The following is a 17,689-nucleotide window of genomic DNA, read 5'->3' as shown; positions in this document are numbered from 1 at the left end:
CCTATCACATATTTCTGTTGAAGTAGGGGAAAACTGGAGAAAAGACAGGAATAGAATAGAATAGAATAGAATAGAATAGAATAGAATAGAATAGAATAGAATAGAATAGAATAGAACAGAACAGGAATAACAGAGTTGGAATGGATCCTGGAGGTCTTCTAGTCCAATTCCATGCCTATGTAGGAAACCCTTTATCACTTCAGACAAATGGTTATCCAATCCCTCCAGTGTTGGAGCATTTACAACTTTTGGAGGCAAGTTGTTCCACTGATTAATTGTTCTAACTGTCAGAAAATTTCTTCTTAGTTCTAAGTTGCTTCTCTCCTTGATTTGTTTCCATCCATTGCTTCTTGTCCTGCCTTCAGGTGCTTTGGAGAATAGCTTGACTCCCTCTTCTTTGTGGCAGCCTCTTAAATTTTGGAAACCTGCTATCATGTCACCCCTAGTTAATCTTTTCATCAAACTAGACATACCCAATTCCAACAACCATTCTTTATATGTTTTAGCCTCCAGTCCCCTAATCATCTTTGTTGCTCTTTGCTGCACTCTTTCTAGAGTCTCAACATCTTTTTTTACATTGTGGTGACCAAAACCAGATGCAGTGTTCCAAGTATGGCCTTACCAAGCCATTATAAAGTGGTATTAACACTTCCCATCTATATTACGTCTATATTATGCCTATGACCATGAGTTACTGAAAGGAAGGCAGAATATAAATCCAACAAGCATACACATAAATAAGCAAACCTTGTCATAAGGAAAGTTCCTTAAAATGCACTGTAGTTCTCAAGATGGATGTAAGCAAAGAGAGGATGTTTGCCACTCTTTAGGCACAGCTTTAGGCACAGCTTTTCCTGAACTAACAGATACAGTATTTTGTCATACTTCCCCAGTCTGCCTATTATTGTAATAATTCCACAAGGCTGAAAGCTAATGAAAATGACTGGAGCATAAGAAAAAAAGCCGACAGTACAAGAACTTACAAGTTTGTCAGGGTAATTTGCTTTTCTACAGTAGTAAAAATATTGCACTGTGGTGCATGCTCTTACTGTCGAAGCCATCTTTCAATATCTCTTATACATTTTCGGACCTCAGTTGTGGTCCAGGCAACAAATGATGATCTAATTCAACAAATGAATTAAATTAGGGATTCTAAGTGCCAATAAATGGGGAGGGGGGATACTGTTGGTTTTTTTTTCAATGGCACTTGGGATTTCTCTTTTTCTCCCTAGTCTATTTATATAACATCAAACTATGAACCGAGAAAGCCAGGGGTTAATTTAAAAGGGGGCGGAACTCATTTGCTTCAAAAGGTGAAGACAGATAGTCCTCAACTTACAATCATACATTTAGTAATGTTCGTAGTTACAACGACACTGAAAAAAAAGTAAGCTTTTCATTGTTTTTCATGTCATCTGCACCTCTATAACTGTCTGGTTTGGTTCTGCAACGCAGCAGGACAGACACAGACTTCAGAGAGTAATTAGGACTGCAAAAAAAACAATTAGTAGCAACCTGCCTTCCATCGAGGACCTGTATACTGCATGAGTCAAAAAGAGGGCTGTGCAAATATTTACAGACCCCTCACATCCCGGACATAAACTGTTTCAACTCCAACCCTCAAAACGATGCTATAGAGTACTGCACACCAGAACAACTAGACACAAGGACAGTTTTTTCCCCCCAAACGCCATCACTCTACTAAACAAATAATTCCCTCAACACTGTCCAACTATTTACAAAGTCTGCACTACTATTACTATTAACCTCCTCATCACTCCTTATCGCCCATCCCCCACTTGTGACTGTATGACTATAACTTTGTCACTTACATCCTTATGATTTATATTGACTGTTTCCTAGTATGATTTGATTGCTTATTGTACCCTATGACTATTACTAAGTGTTGTACCTGATGATTCTTGACTCTTGACGAATGTATCTTTTCTTTTATGTACACTGAGAGTATTTGCACCAAGACAAATTCCTTGGGTGTCCAATCACATTTGGCCAATAAAGAATTCTATTCTATTTATGACCGTTGCAGTATCCCCATAGTCACGTGATCTAAATTTGAGTGCTTGGGAACTAATATGTACTTGTGACACTGTTCCAGGATCATGTGATTACCATTTAAAACCTTTCCAATTGGTTTCCATCAAGCAAAGTCAATGGGAGAAGCCAGATTCACTTACCGGCAGCATGATTCACTTAACAACTGTAATGACTCACTTAATATATGTAGTAAAAATAATTGTAAACTCATTTAATAATTGCCTTGTTTAGCAATGGGAATTTTGGGGTCAATTTTGGTTGTATGTCAAGGACTTCCTGTAAAATAGGGAAAGGAAAGAACAGATTTTTTTCCTTAACTCTTGACAATATTGTACTTTACCTGTCAGATAGTCTCATTCATGCAATTACTAGAAATACAGATTATTATTTGCCTTCTATTATTCAGAACAAAATTGATTCATCCTTGACTTCAAATCTCATTGTACACATGTTGTACTCTGACAATAAAGGTAATAATAAATTTAGAGCTCAAATGGAACTGTAACTTTGCTTTGTAACCAAATAAGAGTATGTATGTTTGTACTAGATATGTATTTAGAAACACTTGAGATCAAACACATTAACTACTGTTATTATAATCAAATGAATTACATTTTTGTTTTGACCAACCTACTTTTTTCAGATTACACTTTGATAGCAATAGGAATAGCACTTAGACTTATATACTGCTTCACAGGGCTTTACAGCCTTCTCTAAGTGGTTTTACAGAGTCAGCCTATTGCCCCCAACAATTTGGGTCCCCATTTTACCCACCTCAGAAGGATGGAAGGCTGACGTTGAGCCTGGTGAGATTTGAATTGCCAAATTGCAGTCAGCTTGCAGTCAGCAGATCCTGCACTCTAACCACTGCACCACTGTGGCTCATGGAAAGTTTTCTCAGGATTCCGCTCAAAATCAGGTAGACTTTAGTCAAAAAGGTTGCCCACCAACCCATAAATAAATGATGCTTTTACCACCTAGAAATTGATAGTGATATTTTATATTTTGAGTACATCATGTACAGTAATGGCACAAGTATAGTGAGTAGTTTAAAAATTAAGGTTAAATATTTTCTGTGCTGTAGGCTGAAGTTCAACATGTGATGTGGACATGAACGCTGCTGAATATTGTACAAGAAGTACAGAATCCAGTCCAATGTATCATATTTAGGTGCCATATACGCATGTCAATGAAAGAGGAACATGCTTAATATTCTTTCAAATGACTGAGATGTATTAAATGTTGGCTGGATCATGGCCAAACCTTTTTCTTAATTTTAGCAACAAGTAAGACATAATGGGTTCCACAAATAACTGTAAAAGGTGAATACATCCTGTGGAGTTGTTAATAAACATCCTTTACCCCAATCATTCTAATAGTCTAGGAAAAGAATCCTAGACAAAGTTAGCATAACAGAATACTTGACATTTACAATATCAGCTATAAATACTTTATTTATTTATTTTACAGTGCCTATCCCCCATTAATGGTGAAAGCTTGCAATAAATAAATCCCTAGAAATGTTGGGTTATTACATGCTTTAAAAAGAAACTCTTGGAAGCAGAGAAACATTTTGGCTTGCAGATATAAACTTTAAAACACTTACTGTTGTCACATGTTTTTTTTTCTTCGAATGAATTCACTGGAATTTTTTTTACACATTATTTGTACTATGTAAATCTGGATAGGATTCCACAACATTTTAACAGTAGGATGAGTGTGCATAATTCATGCCAAGTTATTAATAAAGATTTAAAAAGCTATAGTTAGAATGTGGTTGAAAAGCTTATGAAGGAAAAAAGATATGTTTATTATTTTGAAGCTGAAAGAGGTATTGGCCAAAAAAGGCCATGGTAGAATTGTCTTCTGCAAAAGAACAGGCTTTCTACTCTGCAAAGGTGTGTATTTAGCAGTCCAGGACATGTATAGCTGGCCACTCCTGGGTGATTCTATGGCTGTGATCCAATTCTGAAGGGTAACGTAAGTATAATGAAAAGCTCCAAATTAAATTATGCTGCTATAATGTGGCATCCATTGGTCCAAATGACTTCAATGCAATTAAAGAACAACAGATACATTAGCCAATACCACCAGACGGTTGGTGACATACATGTATCAGATCAACTGTCTTACTGAAGGTACAATGGATATCAAGGATTTTGCTTTTTGTGCCTTCATATACCTGAAGGAAAAATGTTTGAATTTACCAAGAAACCCTTGAGGGACATTGATAAACCATCACCTATTATTAGGTATCTCTGAGAGAAAGATATATTTTATGATGCACAGTATACCTGATGATAGACATTTAATGTCTTGTCAGCAAGATTGTATATGCTGATAAGGCCATTTGTGAGTTATAGTGAACAACCTAGACATGTGTGAGTGATGAGCAACTGGATAGAGGAAAAAGGAAAGCCATTAGCAATGTATTATCAGAAGAGGTGATATGCTTGTTTTCACTGAATGTCTTCAAGCAAAGGCATTAGTTTCAGAGGATTGCTTTACATTGTATTTTGCTTGATGTTGGACTCAGTATCTGAAATGGCCATTTTAAAATCTGTGATTCTAAGTGGACAATATAGATTTGTCTTTTTAATGTTTTCTTCTGTTCCTGATGCTCTCCAGTATTTGACAGCAACATTAGCTGTTCTTCTTTTAAGTAGACATTGGATTCAGTGTGGAAAAAAAAAATCAGTTGAATTAATGGCTTCAATTAGCTTAATTGTTGACTCTGATGAATGAAAATATAAATAAAATATCTATTTTTGATTTAGCTGTGACACATCCGAATATTGTTTCCTTCACATTGCATCTTATTCTTTAATTCCTCAAATGCTCACAATGTCAGAGCTGACTGTAGCCTGGTATAATTGAAATATAATTACCACATCATTGGAATCATTTGTCCTCATTGAAATACTTCATTCCAAAAAAAAAAAAAATCCATTAAATATCCACACCTGAAAGTGTATAAAGCAGGTTGTAGCATCTTCTCAAACATGGCTGTCCTTGAGAACCCAAACAAGAATGAGTCTGGGGTAGAACTTGGAAGAGAGTTTACCAGGGCTATAGTCTAGCCAAGTAAATTAAAAGTTTGTTGGGAAAAAAAGCGTGGACATCCATCAAGAATAAAACTCATAGAACACTTTGCTTTTAATCCCTCAAACAAGTGTATAGAGATGTCTAACTATGCAGAACAAGCTGGACATAGAAAAGAGGCAAATGGTGTTGTATGTTTAAAGTATTATTAGCTAAGATAGGATCACAAGAGATACTTAAGTTCCAATTATTTCTCTTTCTCACCAAAAGTTATCACAATGTTGTGCAATTGAATGGGTGGATAGAAAGCCATTCTTCTCTACGTTCACGCAGAGCATTAATTAATTCATTTGCATTCATCCAGAGCCCTTTTAACATTTGTTTGGTCATTGTGTTGCTTATCCTGTGAACTTACAAAATGGATGGTGCCCTCTCTAGAAATGTGGAAACTGTAATTTCAGTTCATTTAGACAAGAAACAAGTTACTGGCAGCAAAATATTTTCTTTTAGTACATCTAAAGCAGAGCAGGGTGTCAGCAGAAGCTTTTGAAGATTTCTTAACCAGTATCATTGATATAATTGTTTCATGAAGTTGAGTTGTATCTTCAATTTTCTGGGAGCATGGTCAATCATGAAAAGTTGGGAATGTAGTCTTCAATCACAGAAAAAGACAGAAATAATGATGCAAGAAAAAAGTGTGGTGGATATGAGAAGACACATGGACAGAGAGCAGAATAAATGTATAGGAGAAAAATAAACAGTTGATGACAGAAAGACAAAGTAAGACACAGAGAAATACACACAGAGAGAGAAAGAGAGAAAAGGGGGGATATGAATCAATGGAGGCCCAGCTGATGGCTCAGAAGGGACAACCCCTAATTTTTAGGACCACCAAGGCAAGGGAGAAGATGATGTGCTTTCATATTTTAAAGATTCTGTTATTTTAATAAAAGTAATGTTGGTACTTCTGGTTGGTGCTTCTTGGGTGGACTACTTCAAAGGGACACAAATATACTTCAAAGGGATACAAGACTACTTCAATCTTGCAAGTTTGAAAGAAAATCTCTCCCCCTTTTTTTTATGGTCCAAGAAATTAGGAATGGGCTCTTCTGAGATGTTTGTTGTCTAAGCTGCCTGTTATCCAGAGGTGGTTTTCAGCATGTTCTGACCAGTTCTGGAGAACCAGTAGTGGAAATTTTGAGTAGTTCAGAGAACTGGCAAACACCACCTCTGACTGGCTCCACCCCCATCTATTCTCTGCCTCCCAAGTCCCAGCTGATTGGCTGGGTCTCCTTTGGTTGCCCTGCACAGGAGAATGGAGCTGGAAAGCAGGTTAGTGGGGTGGGGAGGGAATGGGATTTTGCAGTAACCTTCCCCCAGGAGTGGGGAGGGAATGGAGATTTTACAGTATTCTTCCCCTGCCACACCCACCAAGCCACGCCCATCAGGCCACACCCAAACAACAGGTAGTAAAAAAAATTGAATCCCACCACTGCTGACCAATGCATAGACTGCTCCTCCTCCTACTTTCTCTCCTCCACCCCCACCCCCCCCAAAATGTGATGGCACAGAAATTGACATGGTTGAGGGAAATAAAGGAGCCAGCTTGGTCTGGTGGTTAAGTCATTAGGCTAGAAACTGGGAGACCTTCAGTTCTATTCCCACCTAAGCCATGAAAACCAGCTGGGTGACCTTGGCCCAATCACCCCCTCTCAACCCAAGGTTGGCCCAGTCGACCCCTCACTTCACAAGGCTGTTTTTGTAGAGAAAGTAGGAAGAGGAAGGTCTGTTAGATATGTTTGCCATCCTGAGTTGTTTGTAAAAATAATAAAGGCAGGGTAAAAACAATCAAATGAAAAGAGCAAGAGGAACAGGAATTTTACTCTTCTTTAAGTGACATGGGAAATGGCTTAATTGACTTAGGAGAGTTGACTTTTGCCCCAAATTGAACAAAGACAATCTTCCGACTACCAAGGACTCATCTCTTCTGAAATCATTAATGGTGAAGCTATGAACCTCTTCCAGCTGATAGTTTGGTATCTGAGATTTTGCCATGAATGTAAGTCTATTAGGTCTACTGAGAGATTGTATGTTGGGAAATAAATTCTTTGCTGAGAATTGATTGGAAAGTAGCCAGATTATATTTCCTGCCAAGGACTATTAAAATAACAGAGATTGGGCATGCAATTTGGTGAGCACAATACACAAAACATTATTCAGTTTTGTTACAAGAAAATGGCTTGAAATGCATATCACTTTATTCACAAGGGAAGAAAAAATAATCCTAGTCCTACATTTATTTTTTACTTTTCCCCCCAACACCAAATATCATTTTCAAACAGACACATAAAATAATATACAATAAAAATAAACAATTTACCATACACAAAAACAAAGGAAAGAAAAACTTTACACAACAAAAATACATAGAAGGAACAAACAAACCTGTAATTTCAGTTATATCTCAAGTTCACCTGATTGTCTTTAAAAAAAAAAAAAAACCTAAGCTTTTAATATTGACTAAGACTGTTAAAAAAAATTCTCTAAAGGGAGAGATAATGTGACATTTTCTGATTAACCAAATATGTAATTTTTTCAAAAAATGCTAAATCACACATCTCTGAAATCCAATCCTTTATATCTGAAGTCTAATGGAAAGGAGTCCAATTATTACTCCTGATTAAATTTTGCTCAGGGCTTCCACTGTTTGCTAAGTCAGCTAGAGAGATGGGTTATGCAAGCAACTTTTTCTCTATTTTGCTTTCCCAATATAATACAGTATTCCGTTGCATGAGAGCATCTTACGCACATAATGAAGTAGGAATGGGAGGTGGAGTGATGGTATTCACCCTTTAATTTTGAGTTTTAAAAGTTTGTCTTTTCTATACATTTTTTTCATTCCCTAAGAATGGTGATATCTCTGTCTGTCTCTTCACCCCAATTTTTTTTAATCTCTCTTTACCATTTTATTTTTATGGGTGAATGACTAGAGAGCTGCCAGTAATGTTACTGGAATGGAAGGGCAGATATGAAGGTGCTTTTTTTTTTTTTTTTCAAAAGGCAACTGGACTATCTCTGTTTTTCCTTGAAGAAGTTTTGCTTCTCATTCAAGAAGCTTCTTCAGTTCTGCTTCTTGCATGAGAAGTGAAATGTCTTCAAGGAAAAACAAAGTTAAGTCCAGTTGTCCTTTGGAAAACAACAATAATAACCCACCTTCGGGAAAACCATGACCCGAGTGACTTGAGGAATCATCTCAGACAATGAATCACCATAGATAATGACTCCCTCTATCCCTCCTTCCCTTTAAAACACAGCATCATGAGGCAGTCAATACAAGCATTGTAAATAAATAAAAATTAATAACATAGCTGTCGAGTTATTAGGACTAGTTACCCTATGATTCCGACTAGGAACCAACCTTTATCTTGCTAGAGCCTTGGGATTTAGCTGAAATGCAATAATGTTTGAGAAAAATCATATTATTTGATATGAATATTGCAGCAATAGGCCTTTTCTCTTCCTATCATGTAAACACTTTATTAAAATTCTCTACATAAATAGACTCACTAGTCTAGCAGACCTTGGAAATCAGCTAAGGTTCACTATCCAGTTCCTCTCCTAAATAATGCATATAGATCTAGTATGTGCCACATAATGATACTTGGGAACATGTTCAGTTTTAAAAGCTCAAGCAATGGCAGTATACTTAATTCAAGCATAAAAGAAAATTTGAATACATTTATGGATTCTGATTTGGATTCAGCAGGTATGGCTAACAGTTTATTCATGTTATCACATAGTAATGGTCATCCAAATATAGACTGGCTCCTAAGAAGATTCATATGTATGTATGTATGTATGTATGTATGTATGTATGTAAATGAAATGTATCTGTGTGTGTTTTCTTAAGTTTTCGTGGGTACTTACATGTATGGTATTCAGCTTTGTTTGGGTATTTTCCCACGTCATTGTAGTTGTGCTTTTAAAGTTGTAGCAACGTTTCGGCAGAATCTCATCTGCCATCATCAGGCTTCTGTATAGTGTTCATCTGTGAGTCAGACTTTTATAGTGATTTTAGATTTAAATTTGGGGCAGCCTATTTCTGTGCCAGAATGGTTTTTTCTTCATCCTGATTGGTTGGGAGTCTTGGTCTGTGTTTACTGGTCTTGGAGTTTGCTGTGTTCTGCTTGATTGGTGTTTCTAATATCTTCTGTCTGTTTTGGGGCTCTTTTTGTATCTTGATTGGCTGGCAACATTGTATTCCTTTATTGGAGGCCTTTAGTGCAGCTTGGCTCCGGGTAAATGGACGGCTATCATTTGTTAGGAAGCTAGGTTTCATCTGGGTGCCTGATTGGGGTGTGTTTGAGCTGGAGGTATCAGGGGGGATCTGTTTGTGCCTAGGTGTTTGCCTGGCTTGCGGTGTAGAGATTTTTTTGTTTGTGAGTGCAGGCTTCCAAATAATTGACAGTCTGGTGGAATCATCTCTTCTATTCATGCTTTCAGGTCTTTTTTCAATCTCTATGGCTTCTCTGATAATTCTGTGGCTGGGGTTTTCTGTAGTGGCTACGGTTTTGGTGCCATTGAAGTCACAAACAGATCCCCCGATACCTCCAGCTGGGCACAAACAGATTCCCCCTGATACCTCCAGCTCAAACACACCCCAACCAGGCACCCAGATGAAACCTAGCTTCCTAACAGATGATAGCCATCCATTTATTCAGAGTCAAGCTGCACTAAAAGCCTCCAATACAGGAACACAATGTTGCCAGCCAATCAAGACAAAAAAAGCCACAAAACAGACAGAAGATATTAGAAACACCAATCAAGCAGAACACAGCAAACTCCAAGACCAATAAACAGAGACCAAGACTCCCAGCCAATCAGGATGAAGAAAAAAACCATTCTGGCACAGCAGTAGGCTCACCCCAAATTTAAAACAGAAATGGCTGTGAAAGTCTGACTCACAGACGAACACAATACAGAAGCCTGATGATGGCAGATGAGATTCTGCCGAAACGTTGCTACAACTTTAAAAGCACAACTATAATGACATGGGAAAAATATATCTATATCTATATCTATATCTATATCTATATCTATATCTATATCTATATCTATATCTATCTATATCTATCTATCTATCTTCTATCTATCTATCTATCTATCTATCTATCTATCTATCTATCTATATTTGAGTGGTTTCTATGAGACCATATTTGGTCACAAAAAGATAGTAGAGATAGCATTAAGCATTACCATTTCCTGATTAAGGCACACCCTGCAAAGAAAATGAAACACCTGGTATGTAAACAGTTCAACTGTTCCTACACAATGTAGGATACAGAAGGAACCTTGTGTTTTAAAAATCCTTCATTAGTACTATAGTAGATTTTCTCAAACCTTTAAAAAATCCTCTCTAGATCTCAGGACTTTAGAAAGCATAATGTTTCCCAAAGCATCAAGAACATATAAACAAATTAAAGAAAAAAAATACTCCCAAATTATGAAAAGGAATTGCTGTACACTTTGCACTGGGAGTCATTTGATCTTTTATGTCAAATGATGATGGTGAGTTACTTTAACACTTTTATCTTTTATCTTTCTGATTGTGTTGTTTTTTTGGATACCTGGAGAGCCTTAAGAGTTAGAAAAGTGGGGTTCACAGAACGAATTGACAAGCTCAGCAAAGCTTACAAAATCTGTGTTTTATGAAATCTGTATTCCCTGATTTGAGGACTCATAACCCCATGCTGTGAAAAACTTCCTTTGCTTTGGCTCTATATTAACTTAAGGTTTCTACTGAATGCATTTAAGAGATAGGTGCTAGAGCTTATATTTTTCTTTTTATGAGTTTTTCTGGAAAGGATCACAAGCGCTCTTAAAGATATACATGACTGGCAAAAAATAAATAAGGATAATTTTTCTAAAAATGCTGAATCTACATTTTATGCATAATTTACAGCAGGGTTGTCCAACATTGGCAACTTTAAGACTTGTGAATTTCTATTCCCAGAATTGACCAGCCAGCATGGGGATTTAGAGCCTTTATAAGGAAACAAATGTTAGTATTCCAGATGTTTCAGGATTTTTAGGATTTGTGCAAGTTGCAATTCCAACATATCCTGAGAACATCAGACTGAAGAAGGTTGATGTAGGACCATTTATTCACTGAACAAATGTAGGATTATTTATTCACTGAACATTTGCTATTTTTAGCTTGGTACTTTCTAGAAATGTGGACTTCAGCTCCCAGAATTGTCAGAAGTATCCAAGTTGAGATATTATGGGAGTCGACTTCTATCAGGTACCCAGATAAGAAATAGATGCACTGATATTCCACATCAACATTTTATGGAATGAATGAATGAATGCAGGCTGATTATTGAAGCTCTGCCTGGAAACTGGTGTCTGTGTCTGTGTCTGTCTGTCTGTCTGTCTGTCCCTCTCTCTCTCTCTCTCTCTGTGTGTGTGTGAGAGAGAGAGAGAGAGAGAGAGAGATTACCCTTTATAAGACTCACAATTTATAACACCTTACCTAATAAAATATCTGGCAAATACCGATCATTTTATGTGCAACTACTGTTATTGGATTGGTACAAAGTAGTTTCTTTGAAATGTGATCAAATTTTGCTATGCTGTATTGTAAAATTGGGCAAACTTTAACTACCCACTGATAATCTACCACCAACTGCAATATATTATTCTGTCTGCTTTTTATTTTTGTTTTTTGCTATTATTGTTTTTAATGCTTTTGTTTGTGGAGGTGGTCTGTGGCCGTAATAAAGATTGATTGATTGATTGATTTCCCTTTATAAAACTGCACATCCATTTGATTAGCAAGAATCAGGCTTAGATGACTAAAAAGTTGTGCTTAGTTTCTAGTGTGAAGTGAAAGTGTAAATTCAATCAATGTTTATGGTTTAATAACTGAATATATATGTAATCTGTTCTTAAATAAAGCATAGAAGATTTGAATTAAGTGAACATTTAATGGTAAGGCTGAGAAAATTTATACACACAAAGATTTTGAATATAGATATTGAATACAGGATTAGAACTCTTTTAATATGGAATGAAACAGTTCACTGTACTTATGTGCGCACATGCACACATAAAGAAAAAACTTTTGACAGTTTTAAACATTTTATCCTATTGTTCCTTAATCAATACTTAATGAGTTGTTGTAAGTTCCTTTAATATTAAGGGGGAAAATGGAAAGAAACACAATCCATCTTGTCAACAGTTTCATATTCAAGCTTTTTTTCCCCCAGAGTATGAAAATCATTTCCCTCTTCTCTTTCCATTTTAAAATGTTCAGGCTCTTGATTGTACTCAAGGACTAACAGGGCAATTAAGGTAGAGCAAAGTGGATAGCAATAATTTAAAGACTCAAAAGAGTTTTACATAGACTCAAAAGCAGCTATTGTATCGGGTGAGGTCTTTATTTTCCAATGTATTTCATTAAGTCTTTTATCAAGTAGAGTTTTATTCTTTACCCCTTGAGTGAAGCTATCAATTCTACATGATTTTTAATGTTTTCCTGGCTAGTATTGCTAGAAAGGGAGGTAGGCCTTTTCTCTATAGGCTTTTCATCCCAGTTAACCTTTCTCTCTTTTAAACCCTCTCACATTGAAAGTTATGAAGGTGAAATTAGCTACGCCAGCTCCACCCTAGTGTGGATGGGAGAATGAGCCTAAGTTTTAGGCTCACCAGAAGGCATTCAGAGGCACGTTTAATATTTACAGGATTAACTTGCTCCTACAACAGACTTCCTAAGCTACGTCTTTTCAGCTACTAATAACTAAGTTGATCTACTGACATCTCCCAAGAGATAAAGCAAACATCCGTTTCAAAGTCAAGGTATGCATTCAAAAGTTGGTAAAGAGAAAATCAGTGTCCTCTATGAATAGCAATGTGAGTTAAAGAAATGTTAATGTGTGACCTTCCATATTTTGCTTTAACAAGTACACAGTGAAGAACATACATGCTGTATTTAGCAAAGATATCTGCAAGAAGCTGTGGCAGTGTCTCAGCATTGCAATTTATATGGTATTTATACACCAAGGCACAAAGCATATATAAAAGGGGAACAGCTTATATTATGACAGCTAGACACTGTTTTTTTATCATTTGCCTCTCCTTGACCCCCCCTCCCCCAGAGAAAAGCTCTGATACTGAGTATTTCTAAAAACTATAGTCAAAATGCCCAGCTGGGTGATGACAGCTTGGTGATCTGGGCTGCTCTTAAAAACTAAACAAGGTTAGAATTGGCCAGTACTTCCATGGAGATCTATTATGAGTTCCTAGGTTTGATGGCTAGACTGCAAGGGCAACAAAACCGCCTGGAAGAAAACATCATATATCATTTTCATAATGTTGCCAAGAAAGTCACTTATTATGTCAATGGCATTACAAAGAGTCAACTGGCACTGCAGTTATAGTTTAAAGACTTGTAAGCAAAATATGGACAATCGGGTGACCTTTATGAAGAAGGCAAACTAGCTGCCTATAAAATTGCTAGGAATTAGCTAGAGTTAAAGCACAATTTATATTTAAGAAGTTGCAAGGAAGGCATAAACCTCTGGATGATGCTTATGTAAAAGTAATAAACTTCCTGTGTAAAAATAAGAAACAAAATGTGGCACGGTTTGTCTTTAGCTTCCTTTTTCAAACATGGTGGTGACTCAATAGTTTTTGAATTGAAAAATGAGCGCCTTCTGTTCTGAAGCAATAGTTCCTCCTAATCTTCTTTCCTACAATATTAACTCTTTGCAGAGCAAGTCTAGTCATAGAAATTCCATAATGTTTAGCAAAGAAGAATGCAAAGCAGCTGAATGATCTAAATATCTAAAATATCTAAAACCTGAAATCCTAATCGGAAAATGGATCTAATATAGTCAATGCTGGAACACCTTATTATTTTGTAAGCTGATGCTTTCTACAATTGATGACAATTCATGTATAGATTATTAATTTGTAATGATTAAGGGATTTCACATTATTATTGTTATACACAAAAATGACAGTGTGCGCAGCAAATGCGATAACTATGTTGGGTTTCATGTTACAAATCACTAATCGAACACTTGGAAAGTGTGATGTACTGGTGGATTATGCGAGCAGATCCCAGTGAGGTGGCCTTCTGCAGCTGACCAATGGTGATTTTATCAGTGCTAATTGTTTTAAGTGCTTGCCTAGGTCTTTAGGCACAGCACCCAGTGTGCCCAGTACCACTGGAAGCACCTGCACTGGTTTATGCCAGAGTCTCTGCAGTACGATTTTCAAGTCCTGATATCTGGTGTTTCTCAACGATTCTGCTGTCACCAGGTATGGCAATGTCGACGATCCATACTTTTTTCTTCTCCACAATCATGATATCCAGGGTATTGTGTTCCAAAACTTTGTCAGTCTGTATTCGGAAGTCCCACAGTAGTTTTGCATGCTCATTTTCAACCACTTTTTCAGGCTTATGATCCCACCAATTCTTTGCTACAGGCAGATGGTAGTTGTGACACAAGTTCCAGTGAAACCATCTGAGCGACTGTGTTATGACATTGTTTGTAGTTAGTCTGAGCAATTGTCTTGCAACAGCTCAGTATGTGATCGATGGTTTTGTCTGCTTCTTTGCAGAGTCTGTATTTGGGGTCATCAGCAGATTTTTCTATTCTGGCTTTGATTGCATTTGTCCTGATGGCTTGTTCTTGGGCTGCAAGAATCAGGCTTTCTATCTCTTTCTTCAGTGTTTTGTTGGTCAGCCATATCCAGGTTGTTGTTGTTGTTGTTATTATTATTATTATTATTATTATTATTATTATTATTATTATTATTATTAACATACAAGGTTCAAACACATGTTACCAATAAAATCCTATAGAAACAATTTAAAATAAGAGTAGAGCAAAATACAATAGTTATAGGATAAAATAAAATAATTTAATACTTAAACATGTAAAATAGAATAAAATGACATAAAATTATATCTGTGTATCACCCCTGCAATCTACCTCAATCAGGCCCACATATGCCAATCTCAATTGGATCATTTTATGTGCTGTATTAAATGTCATTTTCAAATTCTGAGATTTCACATATCGATGTTATGAACAATGTTTTGAAATTTCCAACTTTTTCAAGATATACAAATAAAGGGCACAGAGGACAAATCCCATTCAAAATAAATCACTTGGGGAAAAATGGCAACCCTACTCCCAGTTTCTACCACAAAAAACTTACAGATTTCCACAACCATGAAAACATCAACAAGATACTGGAATATTTGGAACCTTGGGTGAGAGTGACCACGTCATACTAGAATTCAACATAATACAAATACAAGCAATAGAACACAATGACACCAGATTTTAAAAGAGCTGATTTTAATAAACTCAGAGAGAACTTGGGAAAGTTTCCATGGATGAAAATCCTAAAGGGGAAAACAACACAAGAATCTTGGGAAACTTTGAAAAGGACGATCATAGAAGCCCAGACCAGCACAATACCACTGAAGAAGAAAAACCAAGAAATCCAAGAAGAAACCAGCATGGCTGCACAAAGACCTCTCTGGCAAATTGAAAGAAAAAATGGACAAGTACAAAAAAATGGAAAGACTATGACTACAACTAAGGCAGAATATCAGCAGATTGCCAGAATCTGCAAAGATGAAGTCAGGAAAGCAAAGGCTCAGAACAAACAAAAACTTGCAACAAAAGTCAAAGATAATAAAAAACGTTTCTTCCAACATATAAATAACAGGAAAAAGAATCAAGGAAACAGTCAGTCCACTAAAAAGAGAGAACAGCAAGGAAGTAAGAGGTAATAGAACTGCTTAACTCATTCTTTGTATCAGTCTTCACTCAAAAAGAAACTATAGCTCAACCACCTAAAACATAACTGTAAAAGACAGACCAGAAATAAAAGTTAAAATAAGCAAAAAAAAAAAAATAGTAAGAGAACACCTGTCTGATCTTGATGAAAACAAATCACCGGGGCCTGATGGATTACATCCCAGAGTTTTAAAGGAGCTGGCAGAGGTCGTCTCAGAACCACTGCACCATATCTTTCAAAAATCCTGGAGCACTGGGGACTGGACCAGAGGACTGGAAAAGAGCTGATGTGGTTCCCATCTTCAAAAAAGGGAAAAAAAAAACAGATTCGGGAAACTACAGACCAATCAGCCTAACATCAATACCCAGGATGATACTGGAAAAGATTAAAAAAACAGATCTGCCAACATCTAGAAACAAGTAAAGTAACAACTAGCAGTCAGCACGGGTTTGTTAAAAACAGATCATGCCAAACCAATCTTATTTCATTCTTCAACATAGTGACTAATATTGTGGACATAATATAGTTATATTTCAGCAAGGCATTCAACAAAGTAGACCACCACCTACTTCTTAGTAAGCTAGAAAAAAGTGGAACAGATAGCACCACCACTAGATGGTTTCGAACTGGCTGGCAAACCATACTCAATGAGTAGTCTTTAATGGGTCAAAGTCTACACGGAGGGAAGTAAGCAGTGGGGTGCCACAAGGTTCTGTCTTAGGCCCAGTACTCTTTAATATCTGCATTAACGACTTAGATGAGGGAATAGAAGGGGAACTTACAAATTTTGCAGATGATACTAAGCTGGCAGGAATAGCTAACACCCAAGAAGATAGGCTCAAGATCCAGATGGATCTTGACAGACTAGAACACTGGGCCATATCTAACAAAATGAAATTCAATGTAGAGAAAAGTAAAGTCCTACACTTAGGCAAGAAAAACAAAAGTACACATATAGACTGGGTGAAACCAGGCTCAATAGCAGTAACTGTGAGAGGGATCTTGGAGTCTTAATGGACAATCGGCTAAATATGAGCCAGCAGTGTGCAGTAAAAGCCAAAAAAGCTAATGCAATCCTAAATTGTATTAACAGAGGGATACAGTCAAGACCAAGGGAAGTACTAACACCACTCTATAAAGCCTTTGTAAGACCAAACTTAGAGTACTGCATTCAATTTTGTTCACCATATTATAAAAAAGATGTTGAGACTCTAGAAAAAGTACAGAGAAGAGCAACCAGGATGATTAGGGGACTGGAGACTAAAACATACGAAGAACAGTTACATGAACTGGGCTTGGCTAGTTTAATGAAGAGAAAGACCGGGGAGACATGAGAGAAGTGTTCCAATATTTGAGGGGCTGTCATGGAGAGGAAGCAGTCAAGCTGTTTTCTAAAGCACCTGTAGGCCAGACAAGGAATAAAGGATGGAAACTGAACAAAGAGAGATTTAACCTGGAAATAAGGAGAAATTTTCTGACAGTGGGAACAATCAGCCAATGGAACAGCTTGCCCTCGGAAGTTGTGGGAGCACCATCACTTGAGACTTTCAAGAAGAGATTGGACTGCCATTTGTCAGAAATGGTGTAGGGTCTCCCACTTGGGCGTGGGGGGGTTGGACTAGATGACCTTCAAGGTCACTTCCAATTCTAATTGTCTGTTAAATCTGTTAAATATGACCCCAGAAGCTCAAGTCTGAAGCTTTTTGAAAATCCATGAGTTAAGGACAGATTGCAAGCATAAGTAGCACTATGGCTTATGATGCCTTGA

The sequence above is a fragment of the Pseudonaja textilis genome, chromosome 4 (genome assembly GCF_049901715.1).
Source record: "Pseudonaja textilis isolate UNSWEBS1 chromosome 4, rPseTex1.2, whole genome shotgun sequence".
Classification (NCBI taxonomy): Eukaryota; Metazoa; Chordata; class Lepidosauria; order Squamata; family Elapidae; genus Pseudonaja; species Pseudonaja textilis.
This window is presented reverse-complemented; position numbering follows the sequence as displayed.